This window comes from Pipra filicauda, unplaced genomic scaffold (genome assembly GCF_003945595.2).
Source record: "Pipra filicauda isolate LSUMZ 115617 unplaced genomic scaffold, ASM394559v2 scaffold365_size864120_pilon, whole genome shotgun sequence".
NCBI lineage: Eukaryota > Metazoa > Chordata > Aves > Passeriformes > Pipridae > Pipra > Pipra filicauda.
The window spans coordinates 500,129-510,703 of record NW_024104493.1 but is presented as its reverse complement, the minus strand read 5'-3'; the positions used below and the strand labels follow the sequence as shown (position 1 = coordinate 510,703).

General features: G+C 41.7%; 1 long non-coding RNA gene across 1 annotated transcript in view; it reads right to left on the bottom strand.

The window, feature by feature from the left end:
* LOC120323889 overlaps nt 1–10,575 on the bottom strand; it is a 31,389-nt gene that overhangs the window by 15,538 nt on the left and 5,276 nt on the right. The window contains exon 2 of the long non-coding RNA XR_005564803.1: nt 4,951–5,034. This is a non-coding gene — a long non-coding RNA (uncharacterized LOC120323889). The remainder of the gene's footprint in view (nt 1–4,950; nt 5,035–10,575) is intronic.

The following is a 10,575-nucleotide window of genomic DNA, read 5'->3' as shown; positions in this document are numbered from 1 at the left end:
TTGGCTTTTGGCTAGCTTTGAACAGGTTCACATCAGCCGAGAAGGTACCGGCAACCACAGCAGCACTACAGACAGGATCTCGGGGATGTCAGAAGGAGTAGTGAATGTCTACTGTGGTTAATTCACCTTAGCTGTTCTCAGGAATATAACATAATAAATTTCTGGCACTTGACAAAGAGCATTATCCTCTATAGGTTCTTCTGTTGCTTATCACCAGACTAGCTGGGCACCTTCCAGCAGTGCATTAGCAGTGTGACTACCCTCTGGTCTGTATGATTTGTTCTGTCTAACCTGCCCCTCGGTAGCATGCTCTATATTCCTTTCGCATGAAAAAGTCTGTTTTTCAAAAACATGCATGAGCTGTTATGCCTCTCCAGTTCATGTGGGACTGGGAATGAGGAACTGTGCCTTGCATATGAATTGATGACATTTGATAATCCTTAGGCTGCAGTTTGCTCCTCAGTTCAAATGACATCAGCTCAGGCAAAGCACTGGTACCAGCGTTCAGGGCTACATGTTTTTCTTCCAGCTAGCTGATCAAATTAATGCTGCTCAGTAAAGGTATGTGATTTCCTCACCGAATCTGGACAGCAGGTAGACCTCTTCTCTTCCTTGTAAGGGGGGAGTGATAGCAAATGGTCAGGGATGGGGTAGACCTTATTTTTGAAGAAGCTGGAGAGCTGGGGATGGAATAGTTTTTCTCTCTCTTGCTTTACCCTTTCAGTCGTGTTCTTTAGCTAGAACAGGATGAGACTTTGTTGCCATGATGTAAGAAGTTGCTGGTGTTGCACAGGACTGCCTAATTTTTAAATATGCTTATGTGTCCCCTGACCTTTGTGAATACTGAGAAATTACCCTTTATAAGGGCTTTAACATTCAACAGCTTTTATAAATGTAGTTGCAAGATGCTGAACTTAAGGGAGATACCAACAGCAGGACGGGAAGTTGTGTACCCCTGCTGTGCACTGCTGCTGGAAATGAGCATCTAATCCAAATGGCTGTGACCTGGATATCAAAGAAGGAAAATTAGAGGTCTGTTGCCAAGAAACTGGGTGTCCTTGGCATCTAGCAAAGCAGCAACAGTTTTAATTATCTAATTAAAGTGTGGCATACCATTATTTTATATCATTTAGAAAGCCAGTTGTGGATGTTGTCCTGTTTCTTTCTCTGTAGAAAAGAGTCCCTGACCTGTGCAGGTGGCCATGATGGGTATACATATCAAAGCCAAGACGTTAACAAAACCATCAGAGCAGTAATCATTGACTTTGTTCATGTATTGTTAGTTCTGTGTGGGTTTTGCTTCTTAATCTTTGCAAGTTACAAGTAATTAAAAACTGTCCTGTAGGACACCAGTGTTTGGAAATTTATTTTTTTTCAGCATTCTGCTTTGTCCTACATTTTATCTCTGTGTCTCTGGGGTAGTTTTTGTTGACTTTGAAATCTAACTTGGCAAAGTTTAATGGCACTCACTGTTTTGTTTCTCTTCTGGTCTGCTTTTCCTTTGATATGCTCTGATAAATATTTGCTGTGGGACAGATTTCAATCTCAGTTACGTCAGTATAAATGAAAAGCAAAAAGCACAGTCACTGAAGTCTGTGATTATGCTAGAGGAAGTGAAATCAGACATGGGTTCGCATGTCCAAAGTTGGTAGCTCTGTATTGAAACAGCCTTTGCTAACAAGGGGGAGAATAGGGAGAGGCCAGAGAGCCTGCTGAAGAGAGTCCCTGCGTGAGGCAGAACTCTGGTCGCTGGCAGTTCCAGGGTGAAGATGATGCCCAGGGATATAATTAAATATACACACTGGGAAATAAATAAGTGTCAAATGATTCACATGACAGAATCTTAAAAGCACACAGGGCAAGCACAGAGTCATTTTGTTTTAGACACGTAAACCACAAAGGAGGGGAGTCTCATTTTCCTTTCCACTGAACTCCTTGCGCTTGGTTTATTGGGGGCATGTAGATACCCTGCAACCTTTGTATAATTGAGTTTTGCCAGACCTCATCACATGTACTATAACTTCAATTATTTTTTACATTTACATTTTTTACATTCTTGCCTTTTGGCCTTTAAAGTTCTCCTTGGTTGGAATGAGGCTCATTTTCTTATGGTTCCTCCCCAAGTCCTTTTTCCACTGAGGACAGGATACGATGCAGTGTGCATGGGCTTTAGCCCTCCAGCCCTGCACTTTTGACCCTTTACTCCTAGGGCTTTACTACAACTTAAGCTATGTAAATGCATGGTAGCATGCAGCTTATTAAATACTCAGCTGGTTCCAGACTTAATGGCTCTGCCTGGTCCTGCCTGCTTAGCGGCATAGCAGGCTGTGTGCTTAGCAACCCCCGCTGCTGGGAGCGTATCACCCCCATGCACTGCTTTCCCTGCTGCCTCCCCACCAAATCAAATATTTCCAGCTTTTTCTGATGCTACGCAAAACCTTGCTACCACCTGCCAGTTACAGCCCGTGCTAACAACTGTATTATAACAGCATCATGAGGGCTGACTAGTACAGGAGACAAAACCCTGGACCATTAGAGATACTGGGCTCATTTCTGCAAGGACTAATGACTGTAAAACAAATATACATACCAGTAAATGTAGACCCTATTGTTTTAGCACTTGCTTTTTTCTTAGCAATTTCAAAATGTCCACTCATAAACAGTTTCAAGAACAATTCATAAACTGCTGCTCTTTTGGGCTGGACAAGAGCTGGTACTCTTGTCCTCTGTAGGTGGAACTCATTTGCTGCATGGAAGAGAGATACAGCCAGTATTTCTCTCCTTTCCTATATTATAGAAGGTTATCTGTGGTAGTGTTGGTTGGTTAATTTCTTTGGTTTGTTGGTTTTGTTTTTTAAAAGCTGAAGAAAGTCATTGTGACTTATCTTTTGTCTCACCTCAGGTAACCCTTCTGAGATCCTTGGGAATGAGTGCAGCTCAGCTAAGCCTCTAGTAAGATGATTACTCAGAAACTATGATATTGGGGAAAATGAGTGAAACATGAAACCCAACACATTTTCAAGGGTTTTTGAACCCAGAAGAAATCACAACTACTTTCTAATCTTTCTTCCTAATAAACAGGCCATATGTAGGTCCTTCTCTTGTTATTTCTGCATTAAGCAAATAACTTCTCTTGAGGTGTGGTCTACTCCTGCCATGAACAGAATAAAAATGAGGATGTTCTCTGAAAGAAAACAGCTGAATCATTTTTTAAGTAATTCTGTTTTAACAGATTGGATAAAAAAAAAAAAGGGGGGGAGGCAGGGAAAAAGACAGTATCGTGGCAGATACCCTTGTGGCTTCTGGGTTTCCACCAGGCTGTGTATCAAGCCTCTATGGGGCAAGGGCATCTGCTAGAAAATAGACCTGACATTTCAAATCCTAAGATACAGGGCATGTATTTTCCTAGAGACAAAGTCCTGCATGTAATAGTAATATTTATATAACAATTCAGGTCTTCAAAGAAGTGTACAGAAGCTGTGAACTGATCTGCACAGCTCTTCAGTGGAGTTTATTATATTTGAACTGTTTTATCTCTGGTAAGCATGCAGGGAGATTAAACAACTACTCTGGAGCCACCAAATGCATCTGAAGCAGGGCCAAGATTAGAATATTGATTTCTGGCCTCCGCAGTCCCAGGCTCAGTTCACTACATTATGTTGTCTTTGCAGATAACGTTTAGACAAATAGATCTTGACATATCAAAAGCTCAGTAGCCTGCCAGTAAATTGAGCAGAGCTTTAGCTGTTTAATTCCTATGATTTGTGCATGCCTCACACTTGGTCCCAGTAATGTCAGTAGCTATTGTATATTTACATAGAAGCCCACTTGTATCCTGAAGCATACTAGACTTTTTTTTTTATCTCTGAGTAGAAATAAGCCTAATTATGATACATTTTGCTTGTCAGATTGAGATTTGCACATACGTTACCTCAAAGAAATTTTGCTTCAGTCCTCTTTAAAATATCCCCACATTGGTAGAGATTCTCAGTCCTGACCAACGGTAGCTTGTCAATCTTTCTAATTTCTTGAGTAAGAAGTCAGAAAAATGGGAAAAGTCCTGCAGGCCCAAAATTCAAATCCAAGTACTTTTAATGAAATCACCACATACCAAGCATACTCAGTTTCTGATATCCAAATGCCAAAGAAAAGGCAAGTATGTACTTGAAAGCTGAAATAAATTCTGCACAGAGAATAACTCAGGTATATTTGTATCAGAAAACTTGTCTCCCAGTACCCACAGAGGTGTAAGAATATTGTCATTGCTACAACCCAGGAAACCTCCAGGCTACCTGAGCTTGCTGACATGTAGCCCAGAACCTTTTTTCCACATTTCTAAACTCCAGGTATCCCATCTGCAGCTAACAAAGGACCCTGCTTACTCTCACAGAGCCCACTTGAAGTTTGACAGTCCTACAAAAGCTGTACTAGCGTTTCAAACACTTCAAGTTGTCTAACAGCCTTCTCCACCCTTCTTTGTTACTCGATGCAGTAGCACGATGTCATTTGTCAGAGTGCCAAAACTGGAGACATGCTGAATATGTGAATAGCGAGGAAGTGGTTTCCTTAGCAATAACAGGCATGTGAAAGTCAAAACTTCCTTTCCTCCTCATGTGACCTTTTTCAAAGCAATTCAGCCTGGGGACAATAGGACTGAATTCCAAGCACCCTAGTGTTCCTGCACTGCTCGACAAGGATCTGCCAAACGGCCAATGTATCGTACCTATTTATTAAGGTAAGTTCATATTTCTCTTTAGATGTTCTCCACTAGAGATTCGGTGTGTTTATATGTACAGGAAAGTGTTTCTTGAACACAGAATTACCTAATGCCACAGAAACAAATATATAGAAGATAAGTAATTTTCTTGCCATTGTGGACCAAAACTTTTGTTATGCATAAAATCGAAAGTCCTTTCTGTCATCAGGAAATAAGGGCATGAAAACTCTTACCAGTTTGTTTTAATAGGTGGACCTCCCTGATGACATTTTGCCCATTTCGTATAAGGTGGAAATCAACAGTCCTTATGAAAACTCCTAAGGAAAAAAAAGAGAAAGGGAGATGATTTATGAAGGCAAATAAGAAGAAAATGGCATTCATCTCACCCATCCTGGAAACGAGCAGTATCAGTCCTCTGTTGCTATTCTTATTGTATTTGGTACATCCTTTTCTCATCCCTAAGGAGACAGCAGTGATAGCCAGAAGTACTTGCACAAAGCTGCCTGTCCAAGAATCCTGAAGTATTTTCTAAAAGTGCCTACTAAATTTAAATCTGAGCTGTCTATTGAGTTAGGGAACTATTCTCTCCATTTTTCCAGCTGGGGAGGCAATACAACAGGTAGTTGTCAAAAGGTCAGAGAAAATTCCTGTCGGAGCTGGAAATGGTCCTTCAGCATACTTTCCATATTGTAACATGCAAGAGACAGGCTTGAATTTCAGAAACTCAAGAAGAGTTCTGGTATTACAGTTCTCCCCAGATTTGGTGTTGGTGGGCCACCCATATGCAGCCCACACCAGCTGCCTTGCTGCCCACCAAAGGGCCTGTATTCAAGTCCCTGGTGATTCACAGAGAAGGGATTGTCTAGGTCTCAAGGACCACTTATTATCATCTTGCTTTTAGTCACACATGCTGTGGTTTGCTTGGGTTTTCCTCACCACTTTCAGCACTTAGTTTTAAACTCTAGAGTATAAGTTTTGAGAAATAAACAGTGCAATGTGAATAGCTGAGTTTGGAGTTGGTCCCACCAGGCAGGAGAAGAAATTTGACAGGAGACGGTTCCTCTGCAGCTTTCTGTGATTCTGGGGAAGAGATTTGTTATGGATTCAGAGCCTAGGCAAGCCATCTGCTCCCACAAGCACTAGCACATCAGTGCTTTGTGCCGGTTACTCCAAGGTAAAATGTATTGTCTAACTAAACATTCATGTCCAACAGAGTGTGTAAGTACCTGTGATGAATTGTTGTATGAAATCCCAGTCTGCTCTTGGCAAAATGTCATACCAAGCACATTCACATTTAATGCCAGGAGTTATGCAATTGCTCTGCAATATTCCTGTAGTTTCTGAAGGTGGACTATCACGAGAATGCTCGAGGAAGGATGTGGATGGACTGTTCTCAGATGAGATATTGGTACATGGCAGCAGCCTCTGCCATTGATTCCGTGCCCAAGGGAGTAACATTCAAACCAATTTTTGATTACACCCTCATAGCACAGGCAGACATGACCAGAAACAGAGGCAGCCGAAGCAAAACAGACATAACTGTGGTGAACAATTGCATTGAGTCTTTCTGGATATGGGACACCTGTCCTGCACAGGGAACAGAGAGCAGGATAACCAGGACCATGCTTCCCATGGGGGAGCAAACAAGCAGCAGCTGGATCGTGGCTACAATGGCACCACCTCAGCACAGTGCAACATGGAGGTGGGCTTACTGCCATCAGGAGGCTTAGCAAGTGATCCCATAAGCCCAAAGTACCACGTTACTCAAGCTGTGTGAAGAGCTTGGAAACAGACCTGGAACAGCAGTGGAGATGAAACCAAAGGCAACTGAGTGCACCTAGACAGTGCCTTGGCATAAGAAGGAAGGACTCAGAAAAAGGCCCCTGCAATTTTTTTCTGGTGTGGCAGAAAAGGATCAGAAAAAGGTGTAGGAGAAGCCCAGAAAATCCTCTCTAGCAGACAAAGGATGGCAATGGGCTGCTCACAAATCCCCCTCCAGCAGTAACTATATAGGCTAGCTCAAAGTTGAGGTAGCCAGTACCCTGGCGACACAGTAATACCCAGTAAACTACTGCACTACCAAACAATGCTGATTTTATTATCTGTCACTGCCTGTATGAGTAATTCAGAAATTATTCAGCTATCTCCATGTTACTACTCTGTGTACAGCGCTTTCTAATCCCTCTGTCACCTCTGCCAGAGGGTAAGAGCTGCTGCTGGCTCTGTGAAACTGGAAAGGCACTGGAAGATTCTGGGATGGAAGTGGACACAGTGAGGTTGTGGTGGGGACAGGGTTCCTGGGAGCCCTGGGAGAACATGGCACTCAGGAAGGGCACTCCCCTCCCAGCAGAGTCAGAGCAGAGCAGAGGTCCCTCCAGCACCCAGTCTGTTCCACAATGGAGGATGTCTCTGTGGCCAAGCTGGGGGCTTAGGGAGATACAGATCAGTGAGGGGAAAAAGCAGCTTTGATCAACACTTCAGTTCCCTCAGACACCACCAGCCCACCACCATCCATGTATCTTGCTAACAGCACATGAAACATTCAACTGAATTTCAAAGGCTAGAAGTCTGCCAGTGGGGAAGCAGCGCTGCACACTAACCCCAGATTCCAGGAAGAAGCACAGACTGGTGCAAAAACACAACAGCCGCAAAAAAGTGAAAGACAAGAGAGAGGTGTGCCTGGGGCTTGGAGTCTTGGAAGAGCAGAGATGGCTAGGGAGCCTGGCAGCAAGCTGCCCACTTCTGGCTACAGCATTACCTGCTGGGGCTCAGGGAATAGTTTTCCTATCAAGGACAAATTTGAACATACAGGCTCAGTGCATTATAATAATCCAACAGAGCAGACTGCAAGAAGTTTGTCACATGCTGTGGAAGTAGGCACTACTTACAGCAATCCCACAAAAGTGTCATAGGATGATACTCTCAGCTACATGTTGCTAATTAATAGGGGTTTTTAATTCTGTCTTCCTTTGTTCATATTAAGGCATACTTTATTTCTCTTTATGTGTCATATAGCTCAATAAATTTATTTGAAAAATTACTTGACAAAAGTTTAAGCAAAGATTCTATCAAAGTTTTTGTTCCTTTTGGAGAAAATCTGGCCAAATACCTTTCTGTTCCTTTACAGGAGAATAATACAGTTGGGATATGCCAGCTCCTCCTGCGCAGTCCAGTTATTTTTTTTTTTCTGCTTAGTTCTTGTATGCTTCAGTTTTACGATTGCTCCCACGAGTCATAATAAACCAAGATATAAAGAAAATATATTCAGCATATTTTGAAAAATAACAAGCTGTATCCTTTACAGGAAGTGTGGGCTGAGGCATACTATACAAACTTTTGTCATGTCCTTTAATCTCATTTAACAAGGACATAGTTCAGCCATGCTGGTTTCTTTAGAGCATGTGCTGATAGGTTTTAATTAATAAATCAGACTTCAGATCCTGTGATTACTAGAAAATGTTCAACAGCAAAGTAATTTTGACAGAGCTGCTTTTCAACATATTATCCTTCTGCTGAAAGATCCCCCAATGAATCCAACATTTGTCTCAAACACTGAAGACAGCAATGACCCGCAATAAAAAACACTGCCTGGCAGTCAGAGCTTGTCATCATTAAGTTACTGCCACAGCAGCTTATTCCCAAACTTGCTGAATAAACTTATGTATTAAATCATTCAGCTGCCAAAAAAAAAAAAAAAAAAAAAAAAAAAAAAAAAAAAAAAGCAGATTCCATTCAAATATATGTACTATGCTGTTTCTAGACTTCAGTTTTTCAGTCGTGTATTTTAACAAAACTCTGGCTTTCAGAGATGGGAGTGCAAGGTAAGGCAGTGCTATATACCTTAGTATAGAAATTTTCTACCTGTTTCAGCACAACAGTGCTATCAGTTCAGTGCACTTTTGAAACTTCCTATAAAATACTATGGCAATAATGAGAACTAAGCAGATCATTCTGGATCTTAAGAGTTGCTCCTGGGGAAACCCCCAGCAAAAAGAAAAATTCAGTGGCTTAGAACGAGGGCAGGATGCAGAGACAAGGGTGGGATGCAGAGACAAAAGTGGGATGCAGAGACATGGTGGGACGTGGAGATGAGGGTAGGGTGCAAAGATGAGGGTGGGATGAAGGCCTGGACAGACACGCAGCTTGTGTGAAAGGGGTCTTTCACCTAACACTGGTTGCATCCTTCCTCTCAGGACAGACACACAACCTCGTCCCTTCACAGAGGGTCTCTAGGCCCTTTAGTGCTAGAGGGCTGTCAGATACCGACCAGGATGACTAAATTAAAAAGCATCTCTGCAGGAAAGCAACAGTGTGCTCCAGAACTCTCCTGATAATTAACTTGAAAATGAGTAATCACCCCCAAAATGTATTATTTGCATTGTGGACAGCTGAAGGACACACAGAAATTCAGCTTATCTACCATTGCAACTAACCAGACCTGAAAAACAGGTTTGTTACCAGTTACCCAATGGAAGGATATGGATCTTGTATCTGTGGTTTCATTTGTTCTTGGTGCTTGTCACTTGATCAGGCAGATTTGGTCCTATTTCTGGTTCATTCTGCCTTTGTTCCAATCTGTTTCACAGGCAGTGTTTGGGAAGAGCACCTGCCTCTCCAGTACTCTTTTGCATCAGCAGATCTCCAAGAACTTTACAAAATGAAAATAAATGGAAGGAATGAGGCAGATTTTGGGCAGTTGGCAGGAGCGAGTGAGTAGGGAAGCACTGTTGATCAGTGGATCATCCTCAGAAGAGGCAAGCAGGTGGAAGAGCTGTCATGTGAAAACATAGTGTAGCAGGTCCTGGAGTGATATCCAAGCTCCCTGAATCCTCTGTGGCTGCTGCTACTGCTGAAACACACCGAGCAGACATGTTCTTGTGCTGGTCTACCTACAGAGAATAAGCTACTGCTACAAGAAAGCACATGCTGCTTTCAGCAGCTGTGGTTTCCACAGGAAACCTAAACATTTCAGCCCCTATGTGCCATACAGGTATGACTATGGTGCTTTGGGGGTTCCCTCCTCCAATTTTTAAAGAAAATCACTTGTAAAAGCTACATTAAAAGAAAGCCATGAAATCAAGCGCTCACGTATTATGAAATGTAAGAATTACAGTTACGCTCTTTAATTCTTTGTCCCTGCATGATACAAACTTTAACTACATTCCACCTGCTACACTTTAAAGAAAAATGTTACTGCTTTCCTTTACTGGTAATTTACTAAAGAAAATAATACACTAAACATGAATGACATGTTCAGTGATTTAATATTACCAAAGTAACAATGTGATAAAATACTGTGGCATTACTTGTTTGCTCCTTATACTGTAGTTACTGTACTGTACTGCTTTACTGAACAGCACAGAAAGCCTGAAGCTTGAAAGCATCTTTTGAGGGAAAAAAAAAGACATTTAGCTGATAAAAAAATTTATCTCAAAAGAAAGCAAAGGATATTGACTAATTACTTTCCTTTGTTGTCCCACACATTCAGCTAGAGGAGCCTTACAAAACTCATATGATACTAAGCAGCTTGTCTTGTAAACCATAATTGTTAGTTCGTGCTGTTTGATCGCATTTCCCCAATGTAAACAAGGTCCTGATCCTTAAAAGCTCATGAACAGTGTGTCTGTTTATGTTACAAACATTTACCATCACAGAACCATCCAAAAATGAGTAAATCGTTGTTGCAATACAGTATTTCATGTTCTCCCCTCTTTTGTTTCTGTATTCACCTCTACGTCAAATTTTAATTTGTTAGGAAATTATATGCTTAATATTTTCTGGTCTATTCCTGGTGGAAGATAAAAAAAGCTACAGATGTTTACTGTTCTCTTACAATCTTACAAATATAAATTGCTTTA